The sequence below is a fragment of the Hemicordylus capensis genome, chromosome 5, assembly GCF_027244095.1.
Source record: "Hemicordylus capensis ecotype Gifberg chromosome 5, rHemCap1.1.pri, whole genome shotgun sequence".
NCBI lineage: Eukaryota > Metazoa > Chordata > Lepidosauria > Squamata > Cordylidae > Hemicordylus > Hemicordylus capensis.
The window spans coordinates 150,421,816-150,446,266 of record NC_069661.1 but is presented as its reverse complement, the minus strand read 5'-3'; the positions used below and the strand labels follow the sequence as shown (position 1 = coordinate 150,446,266).

The 24,451-nt window shown below is 42.8% G+C and overlaps 1 protein-coding gene across 6 annotated transcripts in view; it reads left to right on the top strand.

Moving 5' to 3' along the window:
• Window positions 1-24,451, top strand: part of RELN (reelin) — a 554,313-nt gene that overhangs the window by 143,628 nt on the left and 386,234 nt on the right. The window lies entirely within an intron of this gene.

The window sequence follows — 24,451 nt, the reverse complement described above, 5'->3', positions numbered from 1 at the left end:
TGTTATAAATCAAAAGGAACCATTTTGGTGTTACATTTTATGTATTTTTCTAAGGATGGAAAATACAATGGGGTGGTAGTCGGCAGTTGGTAAGGAATCCATGATTATACCAGCTAATTTGACAAGATTAATTAGACAAAGATCTTCCCCAACTATTGTTGGTGGATATCCAGAGCAAATACAAGTCAACTGTTCAGTGCATCAGTTAATCTGCATAATTTCCATAATGTGCAAATTATTTGCAAACTATTTTGCATAACATGCAATTGGGGTGTCTGGATTTGAAGAGCTTGAATATGGCAACCCGAGGAGGAGGAGGAGCAGCAGCAAGGCGGGACAGTTTCCACCTCTTGCTTTCTGAATTGAGCCAGTATTGCCAGGCTGCTCTGCCTACCAGCTCCAGCCAGTGTCTGCTCCTCTACTCTTACCTTGTTTTTCAAGGAGTGGGGGAGCTTTCAGTTTCAGTATTGAGGGCAGTGTGATGACCAGCAGCAGCACTTTTAAAAAATCTGAAAAGTAAGGAATTGAGAAAGCTGAGCTGTTCTTGCTTCAGCCTTCCCAGCAGCAGGAGCCTATTGGTCCTTCTGCTCTCAGTTACAGCTGGTGCTCCACCCCACAACATTTGAGTTGGAGAGGGAGGTGAGGTAGGCACAAGAGCCTGCTACTAGGCTGTTTTCTTTCAGTGGGGAGGAAAGAATAATTACTTCATGAGACAGGTGAATGAACATGAGTAAATTGTTAAGAGTTTTTTGCTTCTTTGTTTTGTGATCCTGGGATTTCTTTCTTTCTTTCTTTTTTTAGGGTGTGTGTGTGTGTTTGCACGCGCATGTAGAGTGGGGTGGGATTCTATTGGCTTTTCATTTGCAGGGAGGGAAGAAGAGTGAGTATCCTTATGTTCCTATGGTAAAAAGTGATATGGTATCACTTCAAAGTTCTTCCCCTGCAACTTCAAAGTGTGTGTGAGAGGCAAGAGAATGCTGGGGTTAGCAAAGTTTTAGTCTTCTTTTTAAAAACCTCTCCTTCTTTTACTACCACATGAATTTACATAGGGTGGAAGTGAATCCTCTTACATTATATGCTGGTTTTAATTTGTCTGTGGGTTTTTCTTGTGTCGTTGCTTTATTTTATAATTATTAATATATATTGAGTCTGTTCACAAACGCTGCCCAGCCCGGGGTAGGCTATGCATGTGAAGCGCCAGGATTGAGCCGAATCCCATTGCTGCCCCCACACCTAGCCCCACTTTTTAACCTGGCATTTAGCTAAGGTTAAGTGAGCCTGTGGTTAAGCGGCCATAAGATCATGTGAAAGACTTCACTCTTTTTCAACCAAAAAAAGCAAGATTAACATCAGATATACAACCTATTGTGTTTTGACTTCTATTTGCATACTTTGTGTATGCATATATATTGCATATATTGTATTCTGACTTCTATTTACATACTTTGTGTATGCATATATATTGCATGTATTGTGTTTTGATTTCTATTTACATATTTTATGAATGCATATATATTGCATGCTGTTGCCCCCACCCCCAGTAAAATGTCCTGCAGATGCCCATGTGTGGATGTCATGAATCTCAACATACATAAATAAGCAATTAAACACCTGAGGACCTTGCTCAGTTAAGTGAAGTACGGAGGCCGGATGATAAGTAATAGTTTCATTCTGGTTAGACCTCATCTGAAATACTATGTCTAGTTCTTGGCACCAGTGTTCTCTCTTATTTTTTCATCTGTGTGTGAAATGAGTTTCGTTCTGCGACAGTATCAAGGCAGTGTGTGCCCATGTGCATTCAGAATGGGGCCTTCCTGATTAAACCTGAGTGGGATCTAAAATTAACTGAGTGGACATCAAAAACCATGTGAGCATGAACACACGTGCACATCTTAGAGGGAACACTGCTGGGCACTACATTTTAACAAGTACATGGAAGAGGTTTAGAGGAGGGCAACAATGATAAGTTATCTGGGAATCAAATCCTATGAGGAATAGTTAAAGGAGTTGGTTATGTTTAGTCTGGAGAAGAGAAGACTAAGGGCAGATATGATCACTGTCCTCTGTGTGACATTATCAACTGTCACATAGAAGGAGAAGCAAACTTGTTCTCTGTTATTCATTAAGGCAGGACAAAAACATATGGGTTGAAAGTATAAGGAAGCAGATTTATAATATACATAAGGAGGAATTTCCTAACTGAAAAAACTGTTTGACAGTGGACAGTCTGCCTCATGCAATGGGAGGCTCCCCTTAACTTGAGGTTTTCAAACAGAGTCTAGTCTGGAGCACCATTTGTCAGAGATGCTGCAGCAGATTCCTGCACTGAGCATGGAGCTGAAGAACTCCAAGGTCCTTTTCAGTTCTATAATTCTATAAAGGTTTATGTACAATTTTTTAAAAGGCATGATCTCTCCAAAGTTAAGCAGGAAGCCCCATTGGCTTAATAGACTTATTTGAGTAATTCTTACAATAATAACTAGAGATGTGCATGAATAGGATTTTGTGATTTGAGTTTGAATCAAATCGCAAAATACTCAAATCGATTCATTGAAACAGCAGCCAACTTGATTTGAGTGATTCGGCCATAGGGAACAATAGTGAACTTGTATCACCCCATTATTTCCCATGGGTAGGTCCTAGGGACAACAAAGTGAGTTGGGTGGTAGGGTATGATGGCTGCTACCTACCACCCAATCAAAAAATGAAATGGGCAATTAGTTGATTAAAAAAGAATCTTTCCACAAAACCCCCATAGGATCCTTTGGGGGTTTGGGGGAAAGGTTAGAAATTTGTTAAAAACTGGCCACCTGCCCATTTCTTTTGTGGGTTTGGTGTTAGGTAGCACCCATTACACCATACCACTTAACCCACTTGGGTGTCCCTAGGAGCTACCTACGGGGAACAATGGGGTGCTTTGAGTTCCGCATTGTTCCCTATGGCCAAAACAAACTGTACTCAGAATGCACACAAGAAGTTTTGCATTGCAATATGCAATGCATTTTGTGCCCCTGCCTTGCAAAACATAAATTCAACTAGGAAGGGATAAATCTTCCTGTTCTTGAAGGGGTTACACTTTCCCAGAAGGAATAGGTATGCAGTTTGGGGGTGCTCTTAGATCCAGGCCTCGCCCTGGTATCTCAAGTGGAGGCAATGGCTAGGAACGCCTTTTATCAGCTTTGACTGATTTGACAGCTGCATCCATTATTGAAGAGAACGGTCTCATAGGAAGCTACCATATCCTGAGTCAGACCATTGGTCTGTCTAGCTCAGTATTGTCTTCACAGACTGGCAGTGGCTTCTCCAAGGTTGCAGGCAGGAATCTCTCTCAGCCCTATCTTGGAGAAGCCAGGGAGGGAACTTGAGACCTTCTGCTCTTCCCAGAGTGGCTTCATCCCCTGAGGGGAATATCTTGCAGTGCTCACACATCAAGTCTCCCATTCATATGCAACCAGGGCAGACCCTGTTTAGCTATGGGGACAAGTCATGCTTGCTACCACAAGACCAGCTCTCCTCTCTCCTCTCAAAACATGGTGCACCAGCTGGTAACCTCCAGGCTTGACTACTGCAACATGCTCTACATAGGCCTGCTTTTGTAAGTAGTTTGGAAAGTTCAGTTAGTTCAAAATGTGGCAGCCAGATTGGTCTCTAGGATAACCCGGAGAGACCATATTATGCCTGTACTTAAACAGCTGCATTGGCTGCTGATATGTTTCTGGGCAAAATACAAAGTGCTGTTTATTACCTTTAAAGCCTTGAATGGCTTAGGTTCAGATTACCTCAGAGAATACCTTCTTCTGTATCACCCCCACCACACGTTGAAGTCATCTGCAGAGGTCCGCCTCCAGATGCCACCGCTGAGTCTGGTGACAACTTGGGACTGGGCTTTCTCTAGCTGCTCCTGGGTTGTGGAATGCATTCCCCATAGAAATATGTGGTTTAAATACATTAGTGGTCTTTAAGGGAGCCCTTAAGATTTGTTTGGTCTGGCCTTCCAGGGTTTTTAAAAATTGTTTTTAATTGTTTTAACTGTTTTAAATTGTTTGAATTGTTTCGATTCCTTGGTTTTAAGTTTCATTTTTGCATGGTTTTGTTTTGTTTTTGTAAACCACCCAGAGCTGTTGGATGGGGCAGTGTAGAAATGTAATAATTAATAAATAAGTAGAAAACCTTCAGCCACATTTTGACTGAGTGCACCCTGTAATGCAGATTGCAGAGCAGTGAGAGAAACACAAGTTAGTCTCAAGGTGTCATGGCTCAGACCTCTGACTCAGAAGAGTCAGAGGAGGAATGGGAGGACTCGTTTGGTTGTGAGGGCTCAGAGGCACAGCAACAGGATTTGGCAGGGAGACCAGACTCTGGGGCTAAGGAATCGGAACAGCTGCCAGACATGAGGGCTGATCAGGAGGAGGCTGGGATTTCACCTGACTTGAGAAGACGTCTCAAGAGGAAGGCTCAGTGGGAGACACGCAGGCACAGGATATCACAGGAGAGGAAGCAGAAGTGCTGACTCAGGGAAGCCTGATTGGCTGCTGGTTCTCTTGAGCCATATATTAAGCAGTCTGTGACTTGCACAAATGCTGTTAGCAACTTTCACTTACCGAAGACCATGTTTCTATTTAGAATTCCTCAACTTTTCGAGTTCCAGTTTGTCCTTGTTCTGTTCTTTCCTGTTCTGTTTTTCTTGTTCCGTTAATTCCTTGCTCTGGTGTCCTTTGTTCTATTCATTCCTTGCTCTGTTGTTTTCTTTTCCGTTATTACTCAGTTATCGTAGAGGGGGTTACCTAGTTTAGTTCAGGGGACTTGATTCATTTACTATTATTTTTCTTTGTGAACCTTTCATTTTCCTTCGTGCTGCTTTGCTGCAACTTTCTGTTTAACTCACAGGGGGAGAGCTGAAGGGGTTGTACTGTTGGGTTAGCCGAGCTAACAGATTTACAACACAAGGCCAGTCATGGAGCTCATAACAGCAATAACCAATACATATTTTTTACACACAGAGATAGCTGAGCTGCCATTGTCCATTTCTTGCCATAACACCATCTCACAAACAGGCCAAACCACAACTCAAGGAAGGAAGGAAGGGAGGCCCACAAGTTCTGTCTCTGTCAATCTGAGACCCAGCAAAACCAGATAGTTGTTAATATAGTAGCAATAGCATAACATATTATACTCAGTGCTAAGAAAAGAAAACCACAAGATCAAACCTTCCTTGATTCCTTCCTTCCTCCTCTCTTGATGTATCCTCTTCAAGGGCACACTAAGGGCTCTCTCTGCCGCCTCTCCACAGGCCTTTTAAAACATTTTGAAATTCCCTCCTTTTTTTGTCCCTCTCCCCTCCCCCACCCCAGCCAATGGGGGCATAGTTTCCCATGACAAGACTTGGTCTGTATGATAATAAACCAATCAATGGCAACTCCAGGAAAGGGCAGAGAGAGATTCCTGCTGGTAACCTTGGAGAAGCCGCTGCCAGTCTGTGTAGGCAATACTGAGCTAGATGGACCAATGGTCTGACTCTTTATAAGGCAGCTTGTAATGTATTTTATTTTTGTCCTCTGTGTCTTTTGACACAGAAATTATTTATTATTATTTATTTACACAGTCAGACAGGTGTTATTGGCTGGTGGTGGTTGTTGTTGTTTACATTTATATCCCGCTCTTCCTCCAAGGAGCCCAGAGCGGCTAACATGTTCCTATGTTAATGAGATCTCGAGTCAGTCAGAAGCAAGTGCCAGATAACCAATCAGCAAGGCGGGAAGCCCACCAAAATGGCGCTAGAATCATTCAGCATTTGAGATGGCGCGGTGGGCTGCTGCCCCCCCACCCCCACAACTCAGATCTCAATGTCCCAGACCTCTTTGTCAAGCTGTGAGGTGTATGAAGAATGGTGAGCAGCTATTTCTGGCCCCTTAGTCCAGACATCCACTCGCCTATGCTCACTCACCCCTCCTTTCCCAATCTGCTGGGCCTATTTTGTCTTTCCTAGCAGTAGTGCAACCTGCAGTTCTCTTCATCCTATTCCTCTTCTTCTGCTACCACTTAAGATTTGAAAAAGAGCAAAAGGAAATACATAGAGGCCAGTAGAATATTGACCTAGATCATTCCTGTGGATGTGTTCTAGACCAGGGATTCTCAACATTAAGTCCCCAGATATTATTGGACTTCAACTCCCATAATCCCCAACCAAAGGCCACTGGGGCTGGAGATTCTGGGAGTTGAAGTCCAAGAACATCTAGAGACCCAACATTGAGAATGCCTGCTCTAGACCATCACTCTACTGGCCTCAGTACTGAGGCCTGTAGTGTGCTGGCCTCAAATATCTTCATGGAGATGTTTGCATGCACTACCTTCCACTCTTTCACCTAGCCAGCCATGGAGGAAGAGGACTGGGAGAATTGTGACAGCAACCATGCCACTTCCAGGAGATGGAGGTCGGTGGGGTGGGGGGCAGGCCTAGGACTTGGTTGGCAGAGGAGGAGAGCTAGTCTTGTAATAGCAAGCATGACTTGTCCCCTCCCCTTAGCTAAGCAGGTCCACCCTAGTGGCATTTGAATGGGAGACTTGATGTGTGAGCACTGTAAGATATTCCCCTCAGGGGATGGAGCCGCTCTGGGAAGAGCAGAAGGTTCCAAGTTCCCTCCCTTGCTTCTCCAAGATAGAGCTGAGAGGGATTCCTGCTTGCAACTTTGGAGAAGCCTCTGCCAGTCTGTGTAGACAACACTGAGCTAGATGGACCAATGGTCTGACTCGGTATATGGCAGCTTCCTATGTTCCTAACCAGTCCACTGCCTGCACTAGTCTGTTGCCTGGGTGGATTGCCTCAGTTTGTCTCACTGGCAGGCTATCCCTGATTCTACTCTTCACTGATTTGTTCTTAGAGAGATGAATGCTTGTGTGGTCTGTTACATTATATATGCTAAATTACTTCCCAATGCTACTAAATATTTCCCAAATAATACTAAAATAATCATACAAAATTTATTTCAGTATATTTTTGTATAAACAACTCTCTCTTCATTCATGCAGGTCCCATTTTCTAAGATGTATTCCAAAGGAGCTATCATTCCTATAGCACAGCTGAAAGCAGAATAATTTCCAGCCTGTTTCATTGATAAATGAGATAAAAGACTGGTTTTTGCTATAATAATATGGCAAAAAATTACAGCCTAGGGGATTCTTGTGAGGCCTCTTTTGCTCTGCAAAAGGACCATTATTCTGTTCACAATTTATTTTATTTTTAGCTAAATTTTATTTTTCTATACTGTATACAGCATGCAGATAGTAAGCATAAACACATTTGTTTTGTTCTTAGGCCTGGTTCACATAATTGTTCAAATCTAAGTTTAATGTGGGTTATCGACATTTGTGTGATTGTGGGAAAGTGGGAATCTATAATCATCTTGGGTCATAAACCACCTTGGCTATTCTTAAGGTATTGTAGCCATAGCATTTGCTTAACAATTTGCAGTGGTAATAAAATCTCCTATTGTTTTTCTTTAAAAAACAGCAAACAATGAACATTAATGAAAAAATGCCTTTCTCTACTCTCATGTTAAGCAGGCTAGTTAGATGGATGGAAACTCTTAGGCCAAATTGGACAATGTCAGCTGATCCAGAACGTCCTTTTTTTTTTTTAGTGACACTGAGTTATCTTTCATACACATGGACAATTTTTATTTGGAACAAATTGAGCTCTCTGGAAACAGTATGCAACTAATGCTGCAATCTACCTCCTTGAAATAAATTCTGTTTAACTCAGTAGGATTTTATTGGGAGTAAATATGCATAAAACCAGGCTGTCTGATTTTGCTTATTGTTCAAATCCTGCAGAGTTTCACTTTAAAAAGGTAAAAAATTGATTTCACTATTTTAAAAAGTAAAAAAAGGATTTCACTTTAAAAAGGTGAAATCTCACAAATTAGCTGTTTGGCAGAGCAGGGGGGGAGGAAAGGGGCCCCCACCGCCCCTTATTCTTTAATGGGATTGATGAGGTTTTGACTGTTGAAACAGGGCTACATGTGTGCAGCCCTGGCTGTTACATGTAATTTCAGCAGCCAGCCAGAGGAATATACATTACATTCATCTGTGTACACATGTTCCCTAGCTGGAGTGGGGCATATCAGAAGCTTACAGTCAACTCAAAAACTTTGAAACATGTGTGGCAAACCCAGAGGTGCTCTTACCCCTGGACTTCCAAGCCCAGTGCTGCCACACACCCTAGGGGCCCCCAAATCCTCTTTAGTCTGTCCAAGGTCATGTAGTTGCTGTGCTACGCTGCTGGCCCACACTGCACTGGGCGGGCGTGGCTGTGACCTGTATTGGGCAGCCAGGTGTGACCTCTGTTTTAGAGAAAGAGGCAGGAGGAGTGGGGAAAGAAATATGTGGGAAAGGAATATGTTAATTTGCCTGTTGAAATGTTTCTGCGAATGCATATTTTCATAACTATACTTTAAAAAAATATTCTTACATTCTTGTTAGTTCTGTTGCTGTTTGTGCCCTCAAGAACCTACATGTTAAAAACACGGTGTGTGTGTGTGTGTGTGTGTGTGTGTAGGGAGATGATGCTTTACTTGCAGCGCATGCGGGTGGGGGACAGGACTCCAAAGGCCTTCAGGCTCCAAAATTACCTAGGTGCACCTCTGGGCAAACCTGTTCCATGTTTTGCTTTCCTGCTTATATATTTCTCTTCTTAGCATATATACTAAGGGTGGAAGTAATTGGAGGAGAGCTGGTCTTGTAGCAAGCATGAATTGTCCCCTTTGCTAAGCAGGGTCTGCCCTGGTTTGCATTTGAATGGGAGACTACATGTGTGAACACTGTAAGATATTCTCCTTAGGGGATGAGGCCTCTCTGGGAAGAGCATCTGCATGCTTGCATGCAAAAGGTTCCAGGTTCCTCCTTGGCATCTCCAGATAGGGCTGAGAGAGAGAGTCCTTCAGGAGTGTAGGTATAATTGAGTGGGTGGGTTCAAAGAACTCGCCCCCACCCCCAGCTTCTGAGGTCCCCCCAGTTCCACATCTCTCTATTTTCTTCATTATTTCCCTCACTCCGAGGGGCTGCTGGGGAGAGGGGTGAACATGGACCCTCTCTCCCCTAGCTACGTCCCTGGACTCTTGCCTGCAACCTTGGAGAAGCCACTGCCAGTCTTATGTAGACAATACTTAGCTAGACGGACCAATGGTTTGACTCAGTAGAAGACAGCTTCCTACGTTCCTAAGTATCCATTACACTCAGCCTCAATGGCTACTTCATTTAGGGAAAAACAACTTTGGAAGTGAGTAGTTTGGAGCAGAGGGAGAAGGCTGCTTCCCTGTATGCTGTTTTTCAACTGCAATTTCAACAACCAAAATACCACACCTCAGTTGCAACTTTTCCAATGCAAACTTGATTCTGCTGAAGCTGCTTTGTCCTAACAGAAGATGCCACTCCGGGTTTGTTACATGTCTTTGTGTGTAACGAGCAGTTCTACCCTAAATGGCAGCCTAGTGTAATGTTGTATTTTGGAAGAAACTGTTGCAGTCATTAATAAGATTGTCTTGTGGGTAAGGCTGCTATGATGTGTATAATCCAGTGTTCAGTTTTGAGTGAATGAGTGTTTGGGAAAGGCAGAGACTTGTTTATTAGTGCAAATGAAATACTAAGGCTTTCTACACTGATACTGGGATGAGTATGTCTTTGTTTACACTTGGGAATGAACAGATAGCTCACTCTTTACGTTAATTCATTTCTGTCCTCTCCACTGACACAGATCAGAGGGCTGCTAATTAGTCTCTGATATGTTGTAATGCTAATGTTTATGTTTTGAGAACTAAATAGAAACTACCCAACTGCCCTTGAGAGCTGTCGGAAGATAACGGCTCTGAAACACCATGGTCCTACCATGGATTACATCAGAGGGCATGCTTGTTGCTAAAAAAAATGATTAGAAAGCATATGTGCAGATGATTAAAAATACAAAGAACTTGAACTCATGGCATTTATTCTTAGATTAAAGTTGTTTTAAATATGGCAACATGCTTCATTAGTTGAAAAGCATGTGTTTTTTGTTGTTCAACAAGCCAAGGAATATTAAATAAAAAGTGCCTTTCATCATGAGAAATGTTTGCAGGTCATGACTGTGCTGTGCTTATTTTGACCATTCAATTAATCCTAAATACTCTGATAATCTTTGAAGGCTGAGCATTCATTTTACATTGACCAGACATGAGCTAAAGTCCTGTGTTTTTACTTCAGTTTTAGTGCTTTTATTGCAACTGAAGGAAAGGTGTCTCAGGAACTGAAAAAACAAATAAGGGCCAGATTAGATATTACCCTAAACATGTGGCTACTACAAAAAATAGCAGCTATGCATCTGGTTTCTCCTTCCCCAGCCAGAACTTTGAGTACATTTGGACCCGTAACATTTAGTACAATTCCTGATGTCACAGTGTTGTGTTTGCCATGTCCAGCCAGCAGCAGTAAATGATATGGAGCAGGGCAGGGGGGAAACAGTGAGACCATTCACATGATCCCTGCTGGGGCAGGGAGGATAGTGGGGGGGGGAGAGGTAGGGTTTCACCTACTTGCCGCTGGGGCAGGGAAAGCAATGGGGGGGGGAGATAGGGTTTCATTTACCTCCGTGCAGTGCATTGTTCACGGCCGGCACTCGTTTCTTCAGCCTCCAAATATAAACTGCGCAATGAGTATGGTGCATTGGGGGATACCCCCTTGATAGGGTGCTCTAGGTGCAAGCAGCCCTAGCACACACACGATCCCGACACTGGTTAAGGTCACGCTCGCACCCTTAACCTCGACTAAAGGTCAGCTTCAAAGGGGGGTTAGGCGGTGGGTGGGCAGTGCCGGGAACTACACAGATCCTGGAACCCCACACGAGCAGTCTAACACAGGCTGGGCTGCCCTCGCCTCGGTTAGGCTGCTTATGAGAACAGCCTTAGCATGTTGTTGTCATTACGAATATTTATATGCCACTTTTCAGCAAAAACAGTTTTCAAAGCAATTTACAAAGAAAAATGAACAAGACATTTCCCTGTCTCCAAAGGGTTCACAACCTAAAAAGAAATATAAGGTAGAGGTCAGCAACGACTGCTATTGTGCTTGGGTTGAATAGGAACAAGCGCTCTCTCGCTGCTAAATATAAGAGAATCACCACTTTAAAAGGTGCCTCTTTGCTTAGTTAGCAGGGGTTAGGTGTTGTAACAGCAGTTAGACATTGTGACCATAACACAGGTAAGTTCTGCTAGGCAGAGGGGGAGCATTATGTAAACAATAAATATACTGTTCCCCAGTTGGTGACTGTAAAATATGCACAAACATTTGGGTCCAAACAGTGTTGTTTTATTGATTAACTAAATGATCTGGCACAGAGCATCTGCGCCCCTAGTTCTCCCTGTCTCTCCCCCCGATCTTGATTTCGTTTTCAGCCCCAGCCCGTTCTCTCTCCCCTCTCCCTTCAGCCCCAGCCCGTTTTCTCTCCCCCACCGCACTCTCCCTCACTGCCGGCTGGCCAGCCGGCACTCTCCCTCCCTCCAGCAGCTGCTCGCAAACTCTCACAAGAGCTGCCACACATGGGATTAGCAATGGGTACATTTAAGAGAAATATATATGTGTGTGTTAACAAACACACAGGGCTCTGTCTGTGTCCATTTTGTAGGCCTGCAGCTAGCCAAAGAGGAATATATTCTGAGCTCAGTAACCAGAGTTAAATATTAACTAAAATCTATTTCAGTAACCTAGAGGCAAAACTTCTAAACTACAGATAGACTACACTCCTCCCCTACTGATATATATTATGCATCAATATAAGGAGAAAAATATATAAGGACAGCAAAACCAAAAACGACAAACCTTATAAACAGTGAGTTTCCCAGGGACTACAAATCAGTTCAGGAGCTGCTGCAGGACACCCTGGCTCAGGGCGGGGAGGTGGGGTGGGCTCAGATTAATATTTCAGTTCCGGAGGTGCCTCATAAGTGAGTTTAGATAATCTGTTTCATCCAAGACTGCCAGGAGCAAGACTTCATGAACTCTTTATGCACCCGACATGATGTCCTAGAATCCCCTGGAACACACAAAAAGGTCATTCTCATGACCATAACAGGGGTGGGGAGGGTGGGTGTGGGGGAAGGCAGGGTAGAACCCACTTTCCTCCCAGATGAGGAAGGAGCTTCTCTTCAGCATGCTGTCACATGCCCATATGATCCATGCAGAGTTGGAAGACTTTTGCACTTTTTAAAGTTCTTTTAAGGCTGCAGTTCTATATATGCTTACTTGGACACCCTGCTAAACTACTACTACTGACATGAATATACAATTTTTTAACAAAAGTTCCCAAAGCAGTTTACATAGAAAAATTATTTTTAAAAATTGAATAAGATGGATCCCATTCCCCAATGGCTCACATTCTAAAAAGAAACATAAGACAGGCACCAGCAACAGTCACTGGAGATACTCTGCTGGGGGTGGATAGGGCCAGTTGCTCTCTCCCTGCTAAATAAAGATAATTTAAAAAGATGTCTTTTTGCTCAGTTATTGGGGATAAAAGTAATTAAATAACCATGTATGTGCCTAAACATTTCTCTGGGCCTGGTACAAACTTGGGCTGTTCAAATCGGAAAAAGGAGATTTCTGAAGTCGGAAATCCCCCCACCCTTTCCAGTTTGCTACAGTCCTACTTGTAACACAGGGCCCCTCTCTGACATCAGCATGAGTTTATTGCAGTGTGTGGGGTGGGGTGGGGGGATAAAGCACTGTGTTGGGTGCCCCAAACTAGTGCTGAGCCTGTTCCTTCTGTTTTAACAGTACTTATGATTGGCTTCCAGGAAATCCAACAAGATCATACAAGATCTGGACATCCCATTTAGATACTGGGAAATAAGTTTGCATAAACATCTTCAAGCATGATCTACAATTTAGTCTCAATAAGAAATATGTCCTCTGGACCACTGTTCCTTCTAACAGGGATTTCTAGATGTTGTTCACTACAACTCCCAGCATCCCCAGCTGCAATGGCCTTTGGCTGGGGATTATGGGAACATCTGGGAATCCCTGTTAGAAGGAACACTGCTCTGGACCCCTATTGAAGTACCCATTCCTTACCTGTGCTTGGCTGTGGGCTGCACAACTCATTGATTTGTGGGAGATAATTAAGCATATGTTTAACTTTCTGACTGAAACTAATGAGACTTATAAGTGCTCAGCTAGATTATATTTCTGCTTGTTCCAGGGTAGTTAATATGGATTTGTAGGATGACCTTGTCAAAATATTTATGAGCTTGCATGGATAAAAAGCACACTGAACCCATGTACAAAAGCTACAGTGTATTTGAATTTTAGAAGAAAAATTCTAGTACTCTTCCATTTTAATAATTACTATAGCATCCTAATAATAAATCCCATGTGTTATCATATTTTAGAACTTTTAGAACATTTCAGATTATAGTAAATCTCAAATATTGTCTTTCAGATTTGTAATTTGCATGTCTAGAATTGTTTCTGGTGGATGACTACTGTGCTAAAAGATGAATTTGTGCAAACAATACGTGAATAGGGAGGCTTAAAACATTTATAGAAACATCCAGCAAGATTACATGGCCTGTTCAGATCGTTTTAACTGTGGTGGAAAAGTGACATACTGTCTGAATATTTTCTTGGTAAACCACTAAGCTAGAATGTCTTTTTGGTTGGTTAAAAATAGTAAGTTGGATATCCCATTGAAGAATTATTCAAAGGCTGATACAGTGTGCTTAACATTTCACATGTGAGAGATACTAGAGCCCAAATTTGCATGGAAATGCCCTCACTTGGAAACCTTTCTCAGATGTTCTGGAGATGGTTGTGTTTAATCAGTAAAAAAGAAAGGAAGTGTACAAACTTAGAGGCACTCTATATTACTACTTCTCATTCTGCAGGACTGAGGCCTGCATTGCTTCACCTTTTGAGGAATTCGAAGCAAGGTAGCATTTGCAAGAGGTGAGCCCACAGATTACCTGTTTAAGACATACAAAAGGCCAGAGAAAAAGTATTACTAGATAGCTGTTAACTGAATCCCTCTGTGAAATTCTCAAGAGAAATTCTCCTCTGGTTGCAACGTTATAGTAGGTCTAAACTTTAAATGTTGTAATCATTAACATAGCAGCAAGCAAATGTTGTATGTGGAAGCAGTTGACATGTTAAGAGTGTTTGCAACTTTTCCTTATGCGTACAAAGAAAATTTTACTTATTTCTGAGATCATCCAGAACAGTGGTGAATTGGCCAGCTGATTTAAGTGGCTGTTGCAAGAAAAAAACCACTCAATACTTTGCTGCACGGCACTGATCCAGCTCAAGAAACCTAGAGCCAAACATTCCAAACAACAATCACACATTGATTGGAGCCAGAAAAAATGACTCTGTGTGGAATTTTAAAACATATATTTTATTTCTGTGCATGCAACCTCTACCAAAAAGCCATTTGGATTCAAAACATGGACCTACCTCTGTGAATACTCTGTACCTCCAGTTAAGGATATCATCTTTTTCTTTCATTGAATCACATCGTGCCAGAATAAAAATAACCATGGTGAAGCTTTTTGCTTTTGAACAGCTACAGTTCTAATATGTTCATAATGCAAAGTAGGAGGGGGTTAGTTTTATTAACAGCCCTTGGATACTTGGAAGATGCTGGGAATGTTTCTGTGTAGGTTCTGGGCATGTTCCTCATGAAGAGACAATGAAATTAGATCAGCTCCTACTAGCACTACCTAATAATACATGCCTTGTTTAAAGCTATGTTATTTCTTACAAATTTCCATTTCAATATTTTCTGAAGTTGGAATTCCCCCTCCCCCATCTTCCCCTAGATGTATGTGCCCATTGTTCTGTATGTACCACCACTAATTTGTGACAAATTTAGGAGATAATTTAGCTTGATTTGTTCTTCCTGAAGTATAACCTTAGGGTTGTTTACAAGCATTATTTCACTTTACCAAAGATGTAAATCTTGTTCTCCGCCAATCATTTCTAAAATTTCATCTGTTCAATCAATTCCTTTTTTACAATCACAGAACAGCATAAAATTTTCATAGAATACAAAATATGTTGGACTCATATCACTGAGTGTACATTTAGTTGTTTGAACTTGACAACTTTTGACTTCAAACTGAGGCCGGGGGATGGAGTTAGCATAGGAACATAGCAGGGGGCTGAACAAGTGAGGAAACGTGGCTGGAGCTTGAGCAGATGATGGGTCGGGGTAGATCCTGGCATGTAATCAATGGAAACTGGCAGGCTGAGAAGCTGCGGTGAGCCACAAAATATATTCATACAACTCGGTGTGAGCTTAATACTTCTTAAGGCCCTATTACTGGTTATATGTGGCAGACCAATGAAACAATGCTGGCATCTCTACCTTGGAGCAAAAGTAAGAGCTGAATGAAAATTTAGAGGCAAGATGTCTTACCAGTTGCAGGGGAGTAGCAGTAGGAGAGAGGGCATGCCCTCAGCTCTTGCCTGTGGGCTTCCTAGAGGCATCTGGTGGGCCACTGTATGAAACAGGATGCTGGACTAGATAGGCTTTTGGCCTGATCCAGCAGGGCTTTTCTTATGTTGTTTAAAAAAAAATCTTAAAAGATTTTTTCACTCTAATGGATGATGCAACTTTGTACAATAAATTTGAGAGGTCATGTGAGTAAGAACATAGAATTTTGTATAATATCTTTTAAATTATTATAGCCTATCCCTAAAACTGGTGTGTCAGCATGTAATTGTCTGTGGGTTCAATCCCACTTGGTACTGCCACAAATGCAAAGGGAAGGAATTTTGCGGATCTCTTCCTTCCCGCTCCCCTGCGCCCTCTGAAAATATGTCTTTGAGGGTTTGGAGACTCTTGCAGAATGCAAGACACTAGAATTACTCAAGGCCGTGGAACACAGGAACAGGGTCCATGCTGGGAGAACATCACCCTGGTCTGGCCATGTCTTTCTGCCATTTAGTTCAGGAAGGGATGAGCATGACATGAAGGTATAGGTGGCAGGGCTTGAAGCAATCTCCTAATCAGGAGCAATGACTACAGCTGCTTGCAAACAAAGGCTACTTGTGAGCAAAAGCTTAATGTGAGTGATGGACCTCCTCATGAATAGGGTGGATCTGAAAATGCAAAACTGGAGGGCTGCCTGTAAGAGCCAGAGAGAAAGAGATGCTGAGGAGGAAGGATCTCCTGAGTCCTGAATTGTTCTCAGAAACGAGGAGGAGGAATGTTGGTGCTCATCAATCCTTTTTCCTCCTTATCAAGCCTTGGGCAACTGGTTGGAGTGGGCTGAAAGGAAAAGTCACACTGGAGAGTGGTGCACACCCTCTACTCCACATAGAGATGTTAATCAAGTACGCTTCTGACCAAGAGAAAATGCTGCTTTCATTTTGGTTGCTGCCAGGCTAGTCCAGCAACCACAGCAGTTGCTTTGGCTTTGCACCCAGCCTGGCAATGTAGTACTTGCATGTCTATGGATAAAAATTAGATGAAAAATTACTGTTGCTTATCTCCAAAGCCATTGGCTGCTCATTTTATGGGCTTCAAGATGCCATTTGAGCATGTGATAACACAGCCAACTGAACCATCTGCTTGGAAAGAGATTACTTTAATTATGGACTCACTGTCATGTTTTTCTGCATTTATCCCTGGTGAATAGCTTACTGCTAAATGAGAGGTGCTATCATGCACATTAAAAGCTGCAAGTTCAAACCTATAGGTTGTAAAGCTGAGGGAAGGCCTCTAAACTCTCCATGCTTGTAGCCTAGGTCTTTATCATTACCATCCCCTAAATGCATGAAAGGAAAATAATGTATTTGCACCTGTTATGACAAAGTGGTTTGTTAGGATGAAAATTAACCTAAAAGGACAGAAGGCCTGGCATTTGTATATTCTTTATAAATCCAGGGTGTGCTTTCATGAGTAGCAGACAATGGGAAGCTGGTTGTAGCTTGGTTTCAGATCTGTACAAGCCAGGTTGGGTTTTCTGATGAACCTTGACTCCTTCGGGTTCAGTTATCCTCAAAATGCAGCATACTACACTACCCTAAACCCCACAGTGCTCTATACAGCTTCTTAGCAGGGGTCCTACTACAGGTCTGCAGTAGTTTTTCTCTAGACCAAGGGAAGCAAGGGTGGCCTGATTGTACTTAAGGAGACAGTGCCCCATTAATCCTTCCCAACTGGGTCATCTCTCCCCTCTCAATCCACTCCTTCCTTCATCCTTCCTTCATCCTTCCATATTTCTCTTTGCCTACATACACTATTCCCTATTCACCACCCCTCCACACTCTTAGGAACATAGCAAGCTGCAATATACTGAGTCAGACCATGAGGCGAGTCTCACGATAAGTGAGACTCCCCAAAAGGATGTCTGCAGGGAGAGCGGGCTTAGCCCGCTCTCCCCTCAGACGATCAAGGCAGCAGCCCTGGGCAGCCGGATCGGCCACCCACACAACTGCCGGCAACATCACGGAGCGGGCAGGGGCTGCAGGGATTGGGGGCCACGTGGCTCCCGGAAGTTACAGGATGCCCCGTGCGAGTGCGCGGGGCATGCAGGAGAGACCCCTGAGCCCAGGAGGATGATTGCAGCCTCCCAGCAGGGGTCTCCTCATGTGTTGCCGTGGCACAAAGCTGTGGTATGGCAATACATGATCAAAAAACGCAGTTAACGAAGCGCTCACTCCATTAATCTCATTTCAGGTGAGGACTACTTAAGCGGGTTACCCGCTTTGAGGAAACCGGGTTCGCCTGCAAGCCTGGTGGTTCTCACGCTCGGCCAAAAGCGGGGTAGGCTCCCTTAGCCCGCTTTTGGCCGATCGTGAGAATAGCCTCCATAGGTCCATCTAGCTCAGTATTGTCTATACAGTCTAGCAGTGGCTTCTCCAAGGTAGGAATCTCTCTCAGCCCTATCTTGGAGACGCCAGAGATGGAACTTGGAACCTTGATGCTCTTCCCAGAGTGGCTCCATCCCCTAAGGGGAATATCTCACAGTGCTCACACATGTAGACTGCCATTCAAATGCAACCAGGGCAGACCCTGCTTAGCTAAGGGGACAAGTCATGCTTGCTACCAAAAGACCAGCTCTCCTCTCAGCAAGCTCTCCTGTCTTCCCTTTCCTCCAGCATCTGAGATAAAGTGGATAAGTTTGGTGGACAAGAGCGGAGACTCAAAGTGGGTAAGAAGGGAGAGACTGCAGGAAAAAGTGACTGGAGAGAAAAGTGGAATGGGGAAAAGCAGGGAATGCAAAGAGAAACATGGGGGAAGGATGGAAGAATAAACTCTTTCCCACTGAGAAAAGGATGACTGTTGAGCCATGGTGCACAGACACAAGAGAAAGAGCTGATGATGAGGAGAGGCCAGTGAGGGAGCAGCTGCTGCGGGAACACAGTACAGATTGCTGTACTGGAACGTGAGTGTCTAAGCCATTCTTTCCAAGTCTTCTGCCACTTCCACCCAAACAAAATACTTGTCAATTAATTGAAAATGCCAATTTTAGAATCAGAATAAACTATCTAAAACTCATATACTAAACTCATAAAACTCAAAGAGCCCCTAGTGGCGCAGTGGTAAAACTGCTGCCCTGTAACCAGAAGGTTACAAGTTCGATCCTGACCAGGGGCTCAAGGTTGACTCAGCCTTCCATCCTTCCGAGGTCGGTAAAATGAGTACCCAGAATGTTGGGGGCAATATGCTAAATCATTATAAACTGCTTAGAGAGCTCCAGCTATAGAGCGGTATATAAATGTAAGTGCTAGTGCTATATAGCCAGAGTTTTATGTGCCAGGTTTAAGATTTGTATGGCATTTGTTTGGTGCAGGATTTGGAGAATTTTTGTGTGCAGAACATCTTAAAACCATTGTAAAGATCTCTTAGCTGAGCAAAAGGCTCTCTATCTAACATACCACCACCAAGCTGGAGCCTATGCAACTGAAACACCTATTCCACAAAAAACTGCCCTAGAAAGATTTCTTACAGCAAGGATCAGTTCATTTGAACATACTCTAGAGGGATGTGTAGCCTTTGCTGAATACATTTTGATGGTACTGTATTATGCTTTTCATTTATATGTTTGAATACATTATTAGCTACCAGTGTAGCTGAGTTAAGAAGAACATGTCTAAGTGGTTTTCTTGTCAAGTCCTGTTCTTGTAACATGTAAAAAGTTCTCATAATTTAAGATGTATTTGCTATTCACTGTAATTATAATGAATTGATCATAATGAATTCATTTACTATTAATGTGGCTGTCAGGTCTGCTTCCAAGATGTTCTGTGTAAAATGGCATTTATGATTTAGCCTTACTTAATGGATGGTGTTTGTTTTAATTTGTCCTTGTTAGTTTAAAAAGCAAGAACGGTTGTCAGCAACTATGAATGAAAAGGTGTTTATTGCAGTTTTGAAGATAAGTGGAAAATAAGTAGCCCACAAAAGGGATGGTCGTTTGGGGGGGGGGTGTTGTTTTTTTAAAAACTGGTTGGAATGGCAATAGCAAGTCACTTGCCATCATTCTCAGTTTTTCAACCTTAAAGGCCAAGACAATATTATTCCCCTAGAACCATGAACAGTAATAAAGAACTACCATAATAAACCGCATTAAAATAACAAAAAGGGTAAGAATATATGTTGAAGGTCTTCTGAAATAAGTGAATGTTCACTTCCTACGTATATTACTGATGACACCCAGCTCTACCTATCATTTAAAGCAGCTAAAACCAGGGAGGCAATGGATATCCTGAACCAATGTCTGCAGGCTGTTCTGGATGAGGCGAAAAAACTGAAAGTTACTTTTCATTCATTCATTCAATTCCTATACTGACTTTCATAAGACATCCCAAGGCAGTTTACAAAAATTAATACAATAAAACTCCATAAAATAACATTAAAACATTAAAATCAGTTAAACAATAAAAACCATAAAACACCACAAAACAAACAAACAAAAAACAACCCATTAAAAACAGAACAACAGAGAAGGTAAAAAGCCCGGCAGTCCCTAAGGGGTAAAAGCCTGAACAAATTTTTTAAAAGTCTTTAGGGTTGTTTTTTAAACAGCCACAGTTGTCAAGGAGTGTGCACTCACAGGGAGAGCATTCCAGAACCTAGGGGCAACAACAGAGAAGGCCCTATCCCATGAGCGAAACAATGTGGCCTCTCTCAATGTCAGCACATGGAGCAAAGCCCCCTCTGACAACCTTATTGTGAGAGGGCAGAAACTCTTGGGAGCAGGTGGTCCATCAGATATCCAGGGTCCAAACTGTCAAGGTAACAACCAGCACCTCGTATTGGATTCAGAAACAAACTGGCAGGTAGTGCAGCTCTTTCAAAATAGGTATAATATGGTCCGAGTGAGCAGTTCCAGAGAAAACTCTGAGAGCTGCATTCTGCACCAAGTAAGTTTCTGAATATTCTTCAAGGGCAGCCCCACATAACGTGCATTGCAGTAATCCAGCTGCGACATGACTAAAGCATGAGTAACCGTGGCTAGATCTGCCTTCTTGAGAAAGAGATGTAGCTGCTGCACAAGTTGAAGCTGTGCAAAGGCAGCCTTGGCCACTGCCTCCTCATGAGCATCCAAAAGCAAAGCCAGGTCCAGCAACACCCCTAAGCTGCACACTTGCTCTTTCAAGGGTAGTACAACCCCATCCAGAACTGGTTGAATCACCCTGTCCCAATTGGCTTTCTTACTGACCAGGAGCACCTCTGTTTTGTCTGGATTTAACCTCAGTTGGCTAGCCCATATCCAGCCCATCACTGCCTCCAGCCCCCAATTCAGTAGATCCACTGCTTTCCTAGGATCTGATGTCAGAGAAAGGTAGAGCTGAGTGTTGTTAATGGAACTGCCCCAGGGTGATTGGTGAACACCCCTAAATTTGTGTTCAGGCTTGCGTGGGGAAATTAGCTCAGAAAGGACAGTTCTGAAACTTTTGAAGTTTCAAAAGTCATTGAAGGGTTTATTGAAAAGAGGGTTACAGCTGGAAGAAATGTGTGGTTACAGCAATATTACTAAGCTACCTTACTGACAAAAACAACTGCAAAGAGGCATCTTAATTGTATACATTCCTAGGCAGGCTAGAGAAAGAGATATTAGAGAAGTGGGTGGCTGGATTTAAGAAAAGAGAGCAGGGCTAGAGATGGGCCCAGCGAGGGGAAAACATTCATATTACCTGAGCTTCTACTGGCACAGAGATCTTAAGGCTGCCTGAACAACCAAGGGACCTCGTTCCTCAGGGATAGTGCGGTCAGGAGCAGGGGTGAGAAGATCGAAGGGGTTAGGTGATAGAGGTGAATCCACGGGGGTACCTTCTCTGTGGAACCAGCTTCCTGTGTTGACCAGGAAGACTGGGCAGATTAGGCTCAGCCAGAGAACCAATCTAGAGATTGGCACGAAGAGCTGGGCACACAGCCTGGGATGATGGCGTGTGAGCAGCAGATCACCCAAGCTGCTTGTAACTCCAAGCCATGTGTGGGTAGCAAAAGAGCACACTGGATCATGGAACTGGAGCTTGATATACCCAAGAACATGTCCTGGGGCAACATTTTTAGATTGTGAGGCCTTTAGGATCATGAGTAAACTCCATGCATTCTGGAGTGAAGTGACTCTCCTGATTTTCCCTCTCAGCTTTATTTTCACCATACTCCTTATTTTGGAGAAGCTTCCCCTTCTGAAATTCAAAGTGTCTGTGTTAGACCTCCTTGGTGATTCTCTCCCCGCATGTATGCTGAATTTGATCGCACTATGATCACTGTCCCCCCAAGTCCTGCTATGCTGCTTCATCGTGGCAGGGGGGAGGTGTTCCTGGGAGAAGGTATACTCCCAGTAGGGTCACCTAAAACATGAAGATCATCTCAGCTGCCCAGCTAAAGCAAGCAGGGACCTATATTGGGCAGCAGCGATATAGAAAGGTGCTGGAGGCGGACAGTCACTTCAGTGACAACAACAAAGGCATCATTTCATACTGCGTGGGAGAAGGCAATGGTAAACCATTCCTGTATTTTACCAAGAAAACCACATGGATAGACAAAATAGAATAATTGTCGATGTAGTGCCGGATGATGGGCCCCTCAGTATGACAGTACTTGGGTACAATGCGGTCAGTGATTAACTAATATCAATTAGATTTCGTGGACAACCCTTTAACATGACAGTTCTTCAAGTCTATGCCCCAACAACTGATTGCAGAAGAAGAGGAAGTTGATGAATTTTATGCTCAAGTTCAGTCTGAAATTGACAGAACATGCAAGGAAGATGTGCTGGTGGTGGTTGGAGACAAGAATGCCAAAATTGGAAAGGTTAAGGAGGAAAACACAGTAGGGCCATTATGTTCTAGAAAACAGAAATGAAGCAGGAGAACGACTTATTAGTTTCTGCCAAGTCAATGATCTCTTCATTAACACATTCTTCAAACAACCAAAGCAGCACCTATACACATGGACATCACCAGATGGAGTACATAGAAATCAAATTGATTACATTATTGGTACAAGGAAGTGAAAGAGCTCAGTTATAACAGCAAAGACATGGCTGGGGGCCGATTGTGGAACTGATCACAAATTGCTCATGTGCAAGTTACAAGTGAAGCTAAAGTGGGAAAACAAAGTTATTCAGCTTCCACAATATGATCTTGAGAATGTACCCACCAATTTCAAGGAGACCATGAGGAACTGCTTTGAAGTTCTGAACCTCATTGATAAGGAACCAGAAGAACTGTGGAATGAAATCAAAGAAGTTGTTAAGGATGAATGTGAAAAGAGACTGTCAAAGACCAAGAAACTGAAGAAAGCAAAATGGATGACAGAACAGATGGTGGAAATTGCCATGAAGAGGAGAGAAGCCAAAGTCAAGAAAGATAAAGACCTCAGAAAGGAACTTAATAGGGAATTTCAGAAAGCTGACAATAGTACAATGACATCTGTAAAGACCTTGAGTATGCTAATAGATACGGAAAAACAAGGGAAGTTTTCCAAAAGATCCCTCCCTGAAAGAGGGAGTTTCCAACCTCAAATTGGTATGCTAAGGGATGCCAAAGGACAGATAGAACTGATTCAGAGAAATCAAACAGAGATAGAAGTATACTGAAAATCTGTACAGCAGGGATGTCAACATCCAAGGTACTCTAGAAGATATTCTCTACTTGCAAGAACCTCTAGTACGGGAAGATGAAGTTAGATCAGCACTCCGGTCATTACCAAGTTGGAAGGCTACAGGAATTGATGGAATAGCTACAGAAATATGGCAGGCAACAGAAGAAGAATCAGTCAAGGCGCTAAGCAAACTATGCCAGCAAATTTTGGAGAACAACACAGTGGCCAACAAATTGGAAGAGGTCAGTCTACAAACCCATACCAAAGAAAGGAGATTCAACAGATTGCGCAAACCATCGCACAATATCCTTAATTTCACATGATAGCAAAATAATGCTCAGGATTATCCAACGCAGATTAGAGCCCTATGTGGAAAGGAAAATGCTGGATGTTCAAACTGGTTTCAGAAAACGCCGAGGAACAAGAAAAACCATTGCTGATGCACGCTGGATAATTGAGAAAGACAAAGAACACCAGAAAGAAGTCAATATGTGCTTTATTAACTATAGAAAAGCCTTTGATTGTGTTGACCATGTCAAGTTGTCGAATATCGTTAGGAAAATGGGCATCCCGGAACATCTCATTGTTCTCATGAGAAACCTATACACAGGGCAGGAAGCCACAGTCCAGACAGAACATGGTGAAACAGACTGGTTCCAGATCGGCAAAGGAGTAAGACAAGGCTGTATACTTTTTCTGTATTTATTCAATTTATATGCTGAACATATACTGAAAGAAGCTGGATTGGAAGAAGATGAGTGTGGTTTTAAAGTTGGAGGAAGAAAGATCAATAACCTGAGCTACGCTGATGACACCACTCTGATAGCTGAGAATGCGGATGATCTGCAAGCTCTAGTAATGAATTCAAGGAGCAGAGTGAAAAAATGGGACACAATTAAATGTAAAGAAGACTAAATTAATGACAACGGGTACAGCATCTGGACTCAGAATTGATAATGAAGACATTGAAGTGGTGGATAGCTTCTGCATTTTAGGACCGACCCTCAACAGTAAAGGATCCAGCAGTCAAGAAATATGCCACATACTAGCACTTGGTAGGGTTGCAATGAAGGCCTTGGAAAGGATATTTAGATGCCCTGATGTGTCTATATCTACAAGGATTAGAATCATTAGATTAGAATTAGAAGCAAGATAGAAAAAGCATTGACACTTTTGAACTTTGGTGTTGGAGAAGACTTTTGAGGATACCATGGATAGCCAGGAAAACAAACAAATGGATCATAGAACAAATCAAGCCAGAATTTTCACTTGAGGCACAGATGACCAGTCTCAAACTATCATACTTCGGACACATTATGTGAAGACCCAGCTCACTTGAGAAGTCCATAATGCTGGGGAAAGTTA